At 39.9% G+C, this 12,654-nt stretch overlaps 1 protein-coding gene across 3 annotated transcripts in view; it reads left to right on the plus strand.

The window, feature by feature from the left end:
• Positions 1-12,293, plus strand: part of METTL25 (methyltransferase like 25) — a gene marked incomplete at both ends in the record, with an annotated part of 125,426 nt that extends 113,133 nt beyond the window's left edge. For 2 of the 3 annotated variants that reach the window (XM_082666127.1, XM_082666126.1), the window contains one exon: positions 7,144-7,632. Of the gene's footprint in view, positions 1-7,143; positions 7,633-11,463 lie in introns of those variants that run through there. The other variant, XR_014297439.1, reaches the window with a different exon arrangement.
• Between the last annotated feature and the right edge of the window lie 361 nt (positions 12,294-12,654).

Here is a 12,654-nt window from a genome sequence, read left to right on the forward strand (position 1 = left end):
TTATAGCAATCCTAAGAGGAAGGGACTGTATTATTTCTGCTGCTTTACTGAAGGGAAAATTGAAATACAGAAAGGTCCAGCAACTTGCTCCGAGTTGGAGGAGGCATGGGAATGGTAAAGTCAAGATTCACATTCAGGCATCTGGCTTCAGAGTCTAACTGCTTAGCCACTACAGATGCTGTCTTACTTCTTGATTATTTGAGGGTCTTCTGTGTTGGTCTTAATGATTTGGTTTCCTCTTGAGACAGTCAAGATATTGGTGGATGCATAATCCTATAAACTTCAAGTAATTGATGATTTCTTGGTTGTCCTGCCCCTAAAGGACAGGTCTCATAATCTACCAGTCAGATGGAACTGTTTTTGCAAATGGCAGGAAAAATATTTGTTTTTTTCTGAGACACCTAAAAGGAGTTTCATTATTAAAATGAAGGGAAATATGTGTGCAACTAAAATCATAGGTAAAGTGTTCTTGAATTTTCTGCTCCAAATAGTAATAGATATTTGCTTTATTTTTTTATATTGGAAAATTAAAGCTGAGAGTTAAAATCACTTTTTCCAAAATCATCTAACTAAAACTGGGAGGTACTAAAACTCAAAATAAATGACAATTATAGACAATATTCAGAGAAGGCCACTCAGTGACATGTCTGGAACAAGACAGACAAGCCCATTCTCAACATCTCTCTTCTGGCTAACATGTAATTCCAACTTCATAGCAGTGACTACTCTCAACCCACTTTAATCCTCCTGCCTTCTATGTTAAAAAAAGAATAAGTAAGACCAGTTATTGAATTTCCCTAGCTTTTTGACAACCTCCAATTCAAAACTGGACCTCATGTTTTTAAATCCTTCCTACAACCATGCATTACAAGCCCAAATCCTATAAGAAGTTCCTAAAAACTCTCTCTTACTGAGACAACCCCCCATTCTCCTGGAGTGCATGCCCCCCGGCTGCGGTCAGCAAAATAAATCTAGTTCGGACTACAGTTTTGTTCTTAGTGCCCTTTGGTTGATGGGCTATAAAAGTTTCTAGATTGTTTCTCTAGGTGGAAGGTGGTGCTAAAGCACACTGAAGAGCAATATTGGGGAGAAAACTAAAAATTCCATTTCAGATATGTTGAGTGCAGGATACTTTTGAGAAATTCAAGGAATATTAAAGAAACACGGGTCTAAAAGGGTCTGTAGAACAAAGGGAAAGCATGGATACAAATGTAGAAGTTATCAACGTATAGATGGAAATTGAAGCTAGAACATGGATGAGATCACTCAGTGCAAAAAGCATAAGGAGAAAAGAATGGAGAAACTAAAACTCCAATATGAAGTTTCTGTAGAGAAGTGTGAACAACAAACGCGGCTGCGAAAGCACATCCAGAGATAAAGCAGAAGGACCAGGAGCAGATCATCATGTGAAGCAAGGAAGAAGATATCTCAAGGCCTATGGAGTAACCAATGGTTGGAAGCATTTGAAAGATCCAGTAAGAAGAGAACGGGGAAATTCCCACTGAAGTCCATCATCGACATTTTTTGTGAAAGATTTTTCAGAATTTTGATGGAAGCAGAAGCCAGAATAAATGGCCGTGGGATAAGTGTGAGGTAAGCTAAGTGAAGGAAGAAAGAAGGGTCTTCCAGGAGGAGGGACAGAGTGATAGTGCTGTAAATAGTGGTTAAAAGAATGGGTTCTAGAGAGAGACTGAGTTCAAATCCCAGTTGTGTCCCTCACTAGCTGTGTGACCTTAGTTAGGTTAGTTAACTTATTTGTGCTTCAGTTTTTCCATCTGTCAACCAGGGGAAAAACAGTAACCACGTGCAGTTATGAGCAGAAAGAGATCAAGTAATAGAGATCCTTGTATATAGTAACGTCTCAATAAGGACAAGCAACAATTATTGCAAAAACATGAGAGAGCATGACTCCATTAGGGGCTTGAAAGTTGTTTAATGTGAATGGTGAGTATGGAGATAAGACCAGACAGCTTGACAGGGTCCTAGGCCTGGAAGCCGTGAATGACATGCCAAAGAGATACATTGCCTCTCAAGGCATAAAAGGTTCATTGAGGGAGTTTAGGAAGAGAGTGATGTGAATATAGTTCTAGTTTAGAAAAATCGCTCTGACTATATAGCCTACAGGATGGATTGGAGTAGAATCAAGCTGAAGGCTAGGGCAGCAGTTAGGACCCCATTTCAAAAACCTAAATGAAAAGAGATAATGCCTTGATTAGGGCAGTGGAAGTAGAAATGGAAAAGAAAAAAGTTAAATCAAGGAGGTAAAATTATCATGACTTGGTTACTGATCCTATATTGTAGGTGAGACAGAATGAAGTCTGGGATACTCACCCTTCACCTCCCCTCAAGTTTCTAGCCTGGGTGACTAACTAAATAGCACAGCCATTTACTGAGGAAGAAAGTCTAAGAAGGAACAAAGGTCTAAGGGGTTGCTTATTGTTCAATTTTGGATATGCTGTGTCTGATAATACCCACATGTTGAAGATATCTAATATGCAACCTGGAACCCATAGGAAACTTTGAGCTGAAGATCTATTAATGGTTGTTTAAATCATGACCATTCAAGGGGTTACTGAGGAAGAATATCTAGAAAGAGAAGAGTATTAAAAAAATGTCATTCAGAGAGATTAGGAAAATAACATTAGTTGACAACAGACAAATGCTAAATCTTCTTGGGAATTTCTTAGAAGACAAATGATGGCAACTGCTATAGCCAGCTAACATCCAGCTTCTTTTATTCAACAGTGGAGAATTTACGATGAGACGGGGAGTGGGGACCAGGGGGAAGGCTAACCCCTCTCTCCTCCACTCAGCCTCCCAGCCTCTCCTCACGGTCCATGTGATGTGAGAAAATAAGCATCCAGCACTGGAAAGATTGGCAAGTGGTTCCTTGAGAGTTAACCAAGCTTCAGGGTCGTAGGTGTTTGGTGAATAAGGTGATAGTATAGGGTCGTTGGTTTTCTCTAAATAAGGATTTCCAGAAGCCCTCGGTGGAAAGGACCACAACAATGGGGGAATGAGTGAGAAGGGGGAAGAACACAGTAGGTTACATGTAAGAGCATGAGCGGACAAGATGATGGGTGGTGCATGTGTATTGTCCACTCAGGAAGGATGGCCAGGTGAAGGCATGTAGTCCAAGCTTTTGGTATTTCAAACAGAGGCCATGAGAGGCTTCCGATGGTCACTTTCTGTCTCTGTGCGTGATAATTACCTCATCCCAGGCAGTAGATGTTGCACACCAGCCCAAGTCAAACCCTTTGCCTTAACTCGTTGCCTGGTGAACTCTGCTCACGTTTCACAACCCATCTGAAATATCACCTTCTCAGGAAAAACCAGGACTCTCATTGAGCACATAATGGATATTGGCAGGATATTAAGCAGTTAGTGGGAAAATGATCACACTGAAACAATAATAATAATAACATTGAGCCTTGAGTTGGGAAGCCTATGTTCTCTTCCTGGTTTTGCCACCAAGTATGTGACCCTGGGCAAGTCACTTCACCTCTTCAGGTCTCAGTTCCTTTATTTACATAATGAGAGAGTTTATATAATGAGAGTCAATGAGAGAATTTACATAATGAGAGTCAATAAGTTCTATGATATTTTATAAGTAGCCCATGACACCATGGCCATCGCTAGGTTGAGGGGCAGAATGCAGACTGAGTGGGCTGCCCAGAATGCTGGTAGGGCTGACAGAAACCCCTGCTAATAGATCAGCATTACAGATCATTCCAAAGAAAGCTATACCATAAAGCAAGCCTACTAGCAGCCTGGCTTTCCTTGGTGTGCTGCCCTCAACAGCAGAACCTGCTCAGTCTTAAAGGACCAGGACAGTTACCCTACTTTGGATTCTCTATGGGATCTTTTTAGGTTATCTCAGAATCTGCAGGATCATTCAATTATCAGTTAACTCTTAGGGAGGAGAGAAGTGAAGGAGTGAAGGGAGTGAAGGGGGAAAGACTTTGCGGAGTGGACTTCAGTGCCCTTTGCCAACCTCTTACCTTTCCTACAATTTACCCACATCACTTCTCCTTCCCTCCCTCCCACGGTCTTATTCAAAGGGATCCCTTCTCCTTTTTCTAAGGCTAGTTCTGTTGTTTGTGTTCATAGGTCCAAACCTACTGCTCTAGTACAGAACAAGGGCAAATAACTAAATAATAATCATATGTTTGAGAAGGAAAGGACAACCACCACTAGACTCTGTCCTGTATCAACATCACCGCCCTTCCTTTATATTATAAAGTTTGAGGTAAAGATCCTGATTAAGGGGAAGCCACAGCTCTATGTCTCCAGTTCCTTCCCTCATTCACTGCCAACTCACAGCAACCAGATCCCTCCCCCAATCCCAGCAACTGGCAACCACATCACCAGATCCACAGGATCCTTTCTTGACTATACTACCGTGTCTGCCATTGTTGGGGAACCCCTTCCGTAAACTTTCTAAAACTACAGATGTCATTCAGCCTAAGTAACCACATTTTTTTTCTCTTTGCCCATATCTCCTGTCAAAGGGGTGAACACAGACAGCCATGTTTTATACCCAAGACTCTCAGGACCGCAGGTGATGGGAGCATGAGTACACACCTGGTCAAGGCAACCTAGATCCTTGATGTGACCTGAAGAAAGGTTAGACCTATCAGATTCTCCCTTTCTCAGGAGTTTGAAATAGACAAAAGTATGGGGTGGAAGTTGAAAAGTCATGGTATATAAAGAGATTCTAGGGGCAGTGTTTGACCGTGTGAAGCCAAAGTTATGAGGGTCAGAAACTGAATGAGCAGAGAAAGAGGTCATTAGAGAGAAGAGATAAAACCAATACACAGAAACAGGAAGGCCATAAGATTCAGGGAGATGGAGAGAACATCTGACCCCCAAGAGTTGCTTCCCAGAAGCCAAAAGAGCCACTGCTCCTAGACTGTTCTCCTTCCACTATCTGTTCTCTCTCTGCCTTCTTTGAAGCCTTTTCTCTATTTGTGCTTTAAACTCTTAGTCTTTTCCATTGAAGGCTCTGTCCTTGGGCCTTTTTCATTCTACACACTTTCCGTGGGACATGGTCCCGGCTTCCAAAAGGACCTGTATCTGATGATGCTCAGATCTGAATTTCTAGGCTATCTCTCTAGGCTACCTCTCTCTCCTGAGCTCTAGACCTGTTTATTCATCTGCCTGATGGACACTGCCACTCCCATGGGCATTCCACCAGCACTTCAAAATCAACATGTCTAAAATTAAACTTCCGGTCAAACCTACTCTTCCTCTAATACTCCTTTTCAGTGAAGTAAACTTTCAGCTGAAAACTATAACCACCCTAGTGGTTATAGTTTATATATATATATATATAGTTTATAGGTTATAACCACTATACCCTCCTTCCAATCCATTGGAACATTAAGTCATGTTCATTCAACCTCCTACCTTTCTCCTCACTACCTCTCCTCTCCAGTCCCACTGCTACTAAGTTCAGAGCCTCATAACTGCCCTTTGGTTTCCTTGGCATGAGTCTCCTACCCCTGCTTATAACTCTTCTATGGCTTTCCAGTTTTCTGACAGGAAAATCCAAACTCTTAAACAGGGCGTCCAAATCTTCCATGATGCTTCCCTTGCCTAGTTCATTCGTATAGTCTTTCTCTGCACTCCATCTAACCCCAGTTTCAAATGATCCAGACTTGCTGCAACTCCCACGGCATCTCAAGTGTTGCCTCCATCTGGACTTTGCTCTCACCGATCCTTCTTCCAGGAAGGCTAGCATCCCTTTCTCTTCCTGCCAACACTTTCCTGTGTTCTCCTTCAGTATTTATGAGCCTGCCCCCACATTTAAATACTCTTCTTTTATTATGCCCCAGTGGTACTCTGCACAGATGACTGTGACATTTATCGCGCTTAATTTTAAAATGTTTGTATTCCTCTCTTTGACCTAGAAGGGCAGGAAATCTATCATTTTTACTGTTTGCCCTGTGCCTAGCAGTGAAAGCGTTCAGAGCATGCTGGCGAGGAAAGGAAGGAAATGAATACACTGATCTTCCAGGGGGAAGGAAACTAGCCTATCCTCTGAGAGAATCGAATAATGCCCAGTAAGTGAAGCCATGAAATTTTATGGTCATAATTTAAAATGTCCTTCAAAAAGAAAAGAAACAACAAAAAAAAAACCCTCTCCTACAGAGAGCAAGAAAGAGCACCTTCCTCTTCCTCAGAAAGTATAATATCACTTCAGCACCTGGAAGCAGGAACCCCTCAAAGATAGGCAGCCTGTTTCCCATAAGGATAACTGAGCAAGATGAAGGAATTTCCTCAAGTAAACAGAAACCCTCAAAAATATAAAGATTTTTCATCTACACCCCTATCTTACCAAGATGCGTGGGTGGAATTTGCTCCATTTAGACCCTGGTAAACAAAGTGAAAAATGGAGCCCATCACAAATGAATGGTCCCAGTGCCCCAGCAGACACAGGCAGGAAAGGCTCTGTCCCAGCTGCCAACAGTGCTGGAGAGTCAGTTGGTCCCTCACTAGCTGAGCAGCCCCTGCTGCTGGCCAGCTGAAGAAAGGCTTGAGGGAATGTCTCTTCATAATTAATCCAGGTGGGAGAAGACCTCTACCCCTCTAGACTGGGTCCCGTGGGCTGAAGTGTTGAAGGAGAAACTGGGATGGTGAGTCTGTCCACAGGTGTCCCTCCCATTTGTACCACGGTATCTAAGCATGCTCTCAGGTACCACTCACTAGTCCAGGAGGGAAGGAACCGACTGAAGCCAAGGATGCACACTGAGAGAGCTCTTGGGTGGAAGAGGCGCTGAGGAAGGCACAAGAAGTGGGGAGGGGCCCTTCCGGAAGGGCTGCGTCAGCCAAGGGCTTTGCACCTAGTAACTTACGTGGGGGAAAGAGGGAGCCTGAGAGAAAGAACTTTCGCCTGCCGGGATAAAATAGTAAATGCAAGCTGAATATTCTCATCAAGAGTGGGAAGCCGCTTGACTTCTGCATGCTGAGAAGGATTGTCTTCCGGACACATCCGGGGGAGTTGGAAGGCAGGCCATGCATATTTCCCCCGTTGGCCATTCCTCTGCCCCAAGGCTGCAGGCAGAGGTAAGTTTCATGCTTGCACAGGTTTCCTCTGTGTGAGTCTCTTCCCATTCTGGTTAATGCTTTCTTGTTCTCTAGGTTTCCTCATATGTGTCAATTCCTGTGAGAAGCAGTGGCTGATATTCTGCCCACACTTCCACCGCCACCCAGGCGAGGAGTAAGAACATCATCTAGGTGGCTGCCATGTGGAGAGCACATGAACAGTACGTTACCAGGCCTACTTCCTTATCTGCCTGCAATTCTGGGCTGAAATGACTCAAAGGCAGGAACCGTGAGAAACACCACTGAATCTCCAGATTCTGACATGGAGCATTGTTCAGTCTCACATGTTTAATTAAGGTTTATTGAACCTTTATAATACAAAATATGTTATATATCATAATTGTATATGGTATAAGATGAAATAACCCAAAGCTTGTAATATTGCAGTGTTCTAAACTGAAGCATAAAAGACGCTCTGAATGGACCTCTCAGGCTGGACGACAGCCTAAGCAGTAAGTCTATGAAATGGGAATACAGAGGGCAGAGCTAAACCATTTCTGTGCCAGAGACCCCTTGGGCCCCTTCTCAAGCAATGTTTTTTAACATATAGTAAAATACATCATTTGACAAAGGAAGCAAATCATATAGAGATAGTTAACAACAGAGCTTTTAAAAATGATAATTTAGTAATATGTGTGTTTATTACTCATTAAATAACAAGATCAAGTAGCAGTTCTAAAAACTACTATGGGGACTTCCCCGGTTGTCCAGTGGTTAAGAATCTGCCTTCCAATGCAGGGGACGTGGGTTCGATCCCTGGTCAGGGAACTAAGATTCCACGTGCCACAGGGCAACTAAGCCCACATGCCACAACTAGAGAGCCTACGTGCCGTAACTACAGAGCCCACGTGCTGTAACTACAGAGCCCACATGCTCTGGAGCCCACTCAGTCACCACAACTAGAGAGAAGCCCGCACGCCAGAATGAAGAGCCTGCGTGCTGTAATGAATGATCCCATGTGCCGCAACTAAGACCCAACACAGCCAAAAACAAACAAATAAATAAATATTTTAAAATAAATAATAAAAACTACTATGATTTTGAAGTAACAATAGATGTGAGCAATATTTGAAGATATCGGCCATAGCTGTAATGTGACATGAAAATATCTGCACCTTCTATTGGCAAGAGCTTCAGGTACTGCCAGTCATACTGAGGTTTTTTGTCCACGTTTATAATAGAAGGAAACACTGACTTTCAATCAGAGGTTAGTGAAAATAAAGAAATAGGTTGTCTCCAAGATCCACGATCATGGATGCCCTGAATTCTATCTGTGGATTCCCTGGGTTCAGTATACCCTCTACCTGTAGAACACAGGAAAACAGACCACCTAAAATAACAACTATGAATAGCAATTCTTCCATATTTAGAGGAATGATATCTCCCCAAATCAGTGTAAGCCTCCACCTACACTATATGATAAACAACTATTTCAGGAGTACTTAGGTTTATGAAGGATATCAGTATTCCTTTATATATTTAAAATGTAAAATTTTGTAAGGCTTACTATAAAATTATAGTAATCAAGAGTGTGATATTTGTTTAAAGACAGTTAAATAGGTGAATGGAACAAACTAATGAGTTAAGAAATAGGCCCACATATACATAGGTGGTTGATTTTCAACAGAGGTGTCAAAGCTATTCAAGGGGGAAAACACTCATTTCAACAAGTGGTGCTAACAAATAATTAGGTATCAAAATGAAAAAAAAAAATCTCAACCCTTACCACGTATCACATACAAAAGGTTACTTGAAATGGATTTTAGATCTAAATGTAAGAGAAAACTGAAAACCTAGAATAGAATGTAGGAGAAAATACTTTAGTTAAGGAACGGTTCCTTAGGACACAAAAAAACAAACCATAAGCAAAAAATCTGACAAATTGGTCTTCATCAAATTTAAAATGTCTGCTCTTGAAAAGACACTTAAGAAAATGAAAAGCAGGATACAGATTGGTAAGAAATATTTGCAAAGCACGTTCCTGATAAAGAGCTTATCGGCAGAGTATGTAAATATTAAAACAAAAACTCAGCAAAAAGAGAGGCAAAAGATTTGCACAAATATTTCACCAAAGAAGATATGCAAACAGCAATGAACACATGTAAAACTATTCAACATGATTAATCAACAGGAAAAGATGAATTAAAAGGAGATAATCACTACACACCCATTAGAATGGCTAAAATTAAAAGGATTGATAATACTAACTGTTGGAGACAATGTAGAACAACCCGAGCTTTAAAGATTGCTGATGGAGATGCAAATGATACGGTTATTTTGGAGAACAAATTTTCGGAGAACAGATTTTTATAAAGTTAAACATACCATATGACCCAACAATTCCATAGATGTTTTCCTAGGAGAAATGAAAACAGAGGTCCATACAGCAAATGTTAATTGTTGCTTTATCCATAGTAGTCAAAAATCCATCAACAGCAGAATAGATAAAAATATTGTGGTACATTCATACAATGGAATACTTCTCAGCAACAGCTAGCAGTGAACTGCTGGTACCAGCAACAACATGGATGAATTTCAAAAGCATTACAGTAAGTGGCTAAGCAAAATAAGTTAGACACCTGCTGTACATGCTGTATTTATATGTCATTTGTACAACATTCTAGAAAAGTCAAAACTGTAGAAACAGAAAACAGATCAGTCACTGGTTGCCACTGGGCTGTGGGTGAAGGGAAGAATTGCCTACAAAGGGGCATAAGGGAACTTTCTGGGGTGATGAAAATATCCCATATGTTAATTTGGGTGGTGAACACACAACTTGCGTGTGTGTCAAAATTTATTGAACTGCACTTTAAAAGGGTGAATATTATTGCATGTGACTTGTATCTCAATAAAACCCGACTTTTAAAAAATTCTAAAGTTTTATCAAAGAGAAATGATAAATGATATTTTGTTACTAGAGCTAAATTGTCATGTTAAAGAATCCAAAATCAGGATTTTCCACCCAAAATGAAAGGCACTTGTCCATACTCTAAATACAGAGAGGAACAGATGTATTGGCTCAGTATCTTATTGGTTTTGTATGCCATTTGGAAATTGGATTGTTTTGACAAATTACTTGCTAGCCAGGAAAAGCATTAAGGGATTATTTGTCCACTGTGATTTCAGATTTTCCCTAATGATAAAATCATTTGAAATAAGAGGGCAGCCAAAGTAGTTTTACTCAGGGAGATATTATTTCATACATAGACATGTCAGAAACAGCATAAGCAAGAAAAGGAGATTACTCCAATTTTTATTTTAACTTCAAGTGTTATAAATAACAGCAGCAAACAATTTCAATGCTAAATAGCACAAAATTCAGATTTCCTTTTAAGAGCTTCTCAACTTAAAGACTTGAAATCATTTATTAATGTGGGTGTTGTAAACTTCACGTTGCAATTTGAATCTTTACTTCTCAATCCATTTTTTTAATAAGTTTATTTATTTTACTTTTGGCTGTGTTGGGTCTTCATTGCTGCGGGCAGGCTTTCTCTAGTTGCAGCAGGCGGGGGCTACTCTTCATTGCAGTGCACGTGCTTCTCATTGTGGTGGCTTCTCTGGTTGTGGAGCACAGGCTCTAGGTACATGGACTTCAGTAGTTGCAGCACATGGGCTCAGTAGTTGTGGCTAACGAGCTCTGGAGCACAGGCTCAGTAGTTGTGGCGCATGGTCTTAGTTGCTCTGCGGCATGTGGGATCTTCCCAGACCAGGGATCGAACCTGTGTCCGCTGCATTGGCAGGCAGATTCTTAACCATTGTGCCACTAGGGAAGCCCTCAATCCACCTTAATACCTACTTTAATGCTATTTGAGGATACCATCAGATTATATATCGTTGATTTTACTTGTTTATGGGCTCTAATGTCTTCCTACTGTTCTACAGAACGTTTTACTTTAATACAATTCTATGTATTTCAAGAATTTCTTTGCAGATAAGTGGTGTGTCCTTCAATAAAGCAAAGAAAAACTTTAAAATCTTCATTAAAGCAATATTCTTCATTTATTTGTTCATAGAACATTAACATTATCTTCCTTATCTAGAAGAGCTTTTTTCTCAACTACAGTTCATAGGATGAAGACCCACCACTTATTTTAAATGAGCTTCTGTGTAACTATCAAATTAAATGAATTAATATTTACCTTTGTGCTTTTTAAAAGTATTGTCATAACATTGGTTGTTTTAATGCACTAGTGGTAGATAGTTTAGTTTATTTTTATATTCTATGGGTTTTTTTTGCCAGAAAGACTAACTAAACTGCTAGATTAGTGCATATTTTTATATTTTTCTGCAGATATACTTGATCTCTGAGTAATTATTTGCTGTATTCACATGAGGTTTATTCTTTTGTATCTCTAGGTCTGCTGCCATCTAACACACTAGCTGCTAGCCACGTGGGATTATTTAAATCAGTTAAAATGAAATGAAATAAAATTAAAAATTCAGTTCCGTGCTCACACCAGACAAATTTCATGTGCTCACCAGCCACATGTGGTCCGTGGCTATCCTATGGAGCATTCCCATCATCACAACAGTTCTAGTGAACGGCGCTGGTCCAGATCAGGGTCAGAAAACTTTCTTCTCGTAGGGCCGGATAGTAAATATTGTAGAGTTTATGAGCCAACAGGCAAAACTGAGGTTACTGTTTAGGCACTTATATAACCATTTGAAAAGTAGATTTATTTTAAAATGGAAAAAACCTTCTTAACTTGCAGGCGGTGAAAAGCAGGCAGTGGGCTGGAGTTGAGCCATAGTTTGCCCAGCACTGGTGCCAGTCATTCAGTCCTTTATCCATTAAGAACATCTTTTTTGAACAGATCTATGTTTTAAGTGCTGGACTAAATATTAAGTTTAGCATAGTGAACAAGAAACATAGTCTCAGCTCTCAAGAAGTCCAGAACGTAACAGGAAAGGCGCTACAACAAAAATTACACAATTAATTAGTCAATTATTATAATTTAACAAGTAAAATGAAGGAGCTAAACAGGATTTTATGAAAGCAAGTAACAGGGGAACCTAAACTGGTGTAAAAGATTGAGTTGATTCTAAAAATTATCTGCAGCTAACATTATAGTTTTAATGTATAGCAACTATTTAGACTTTCCAGCTGACCCATGTGAAAAAAGCACTGTAAAAATTAATAAATCTAGATGATATTTCTAAGTGGGCTGATGTTCAAATATATTAATTCTTACATACCATCTGTTTTATATGTGAATGATAGAAATTATATTTGCTAATATCACATTTACTGATGTTTGGTATTTTATTTTCCTCTACTAGCATCTTTTATTAGAATAAAAGTGTATAAATTAAATGCTTCCTTGTAACTAGAAAAACTTGCCATGGACTAACTCCCCAAATGGCCCCAATTTTCTATTAATTCTTTATATCAAAATTCAAATTGAACCCGTTGTTAAAGAAAACAATGTGATGCATATAAACCTAGGCTACTTTGACAGATATTTTTTTAGAACATATGACTTCTTTTCATTTATGAGAACTCAGTATACATAATCAGCACAACAAAACAAAATAAAAATATCCACT

The sequence above is a fragment of the Grampus griseus genome, assembly GCF_964374135.1.
Source record: "Grampus griseus genome assembly, chromosome: 11".
Lineage (NCBI taxonomy): Eukaryota > Metazoa > Chordata > Mammalia > Artiodactyla > Delphinidae > Grampus > Grampus griseus.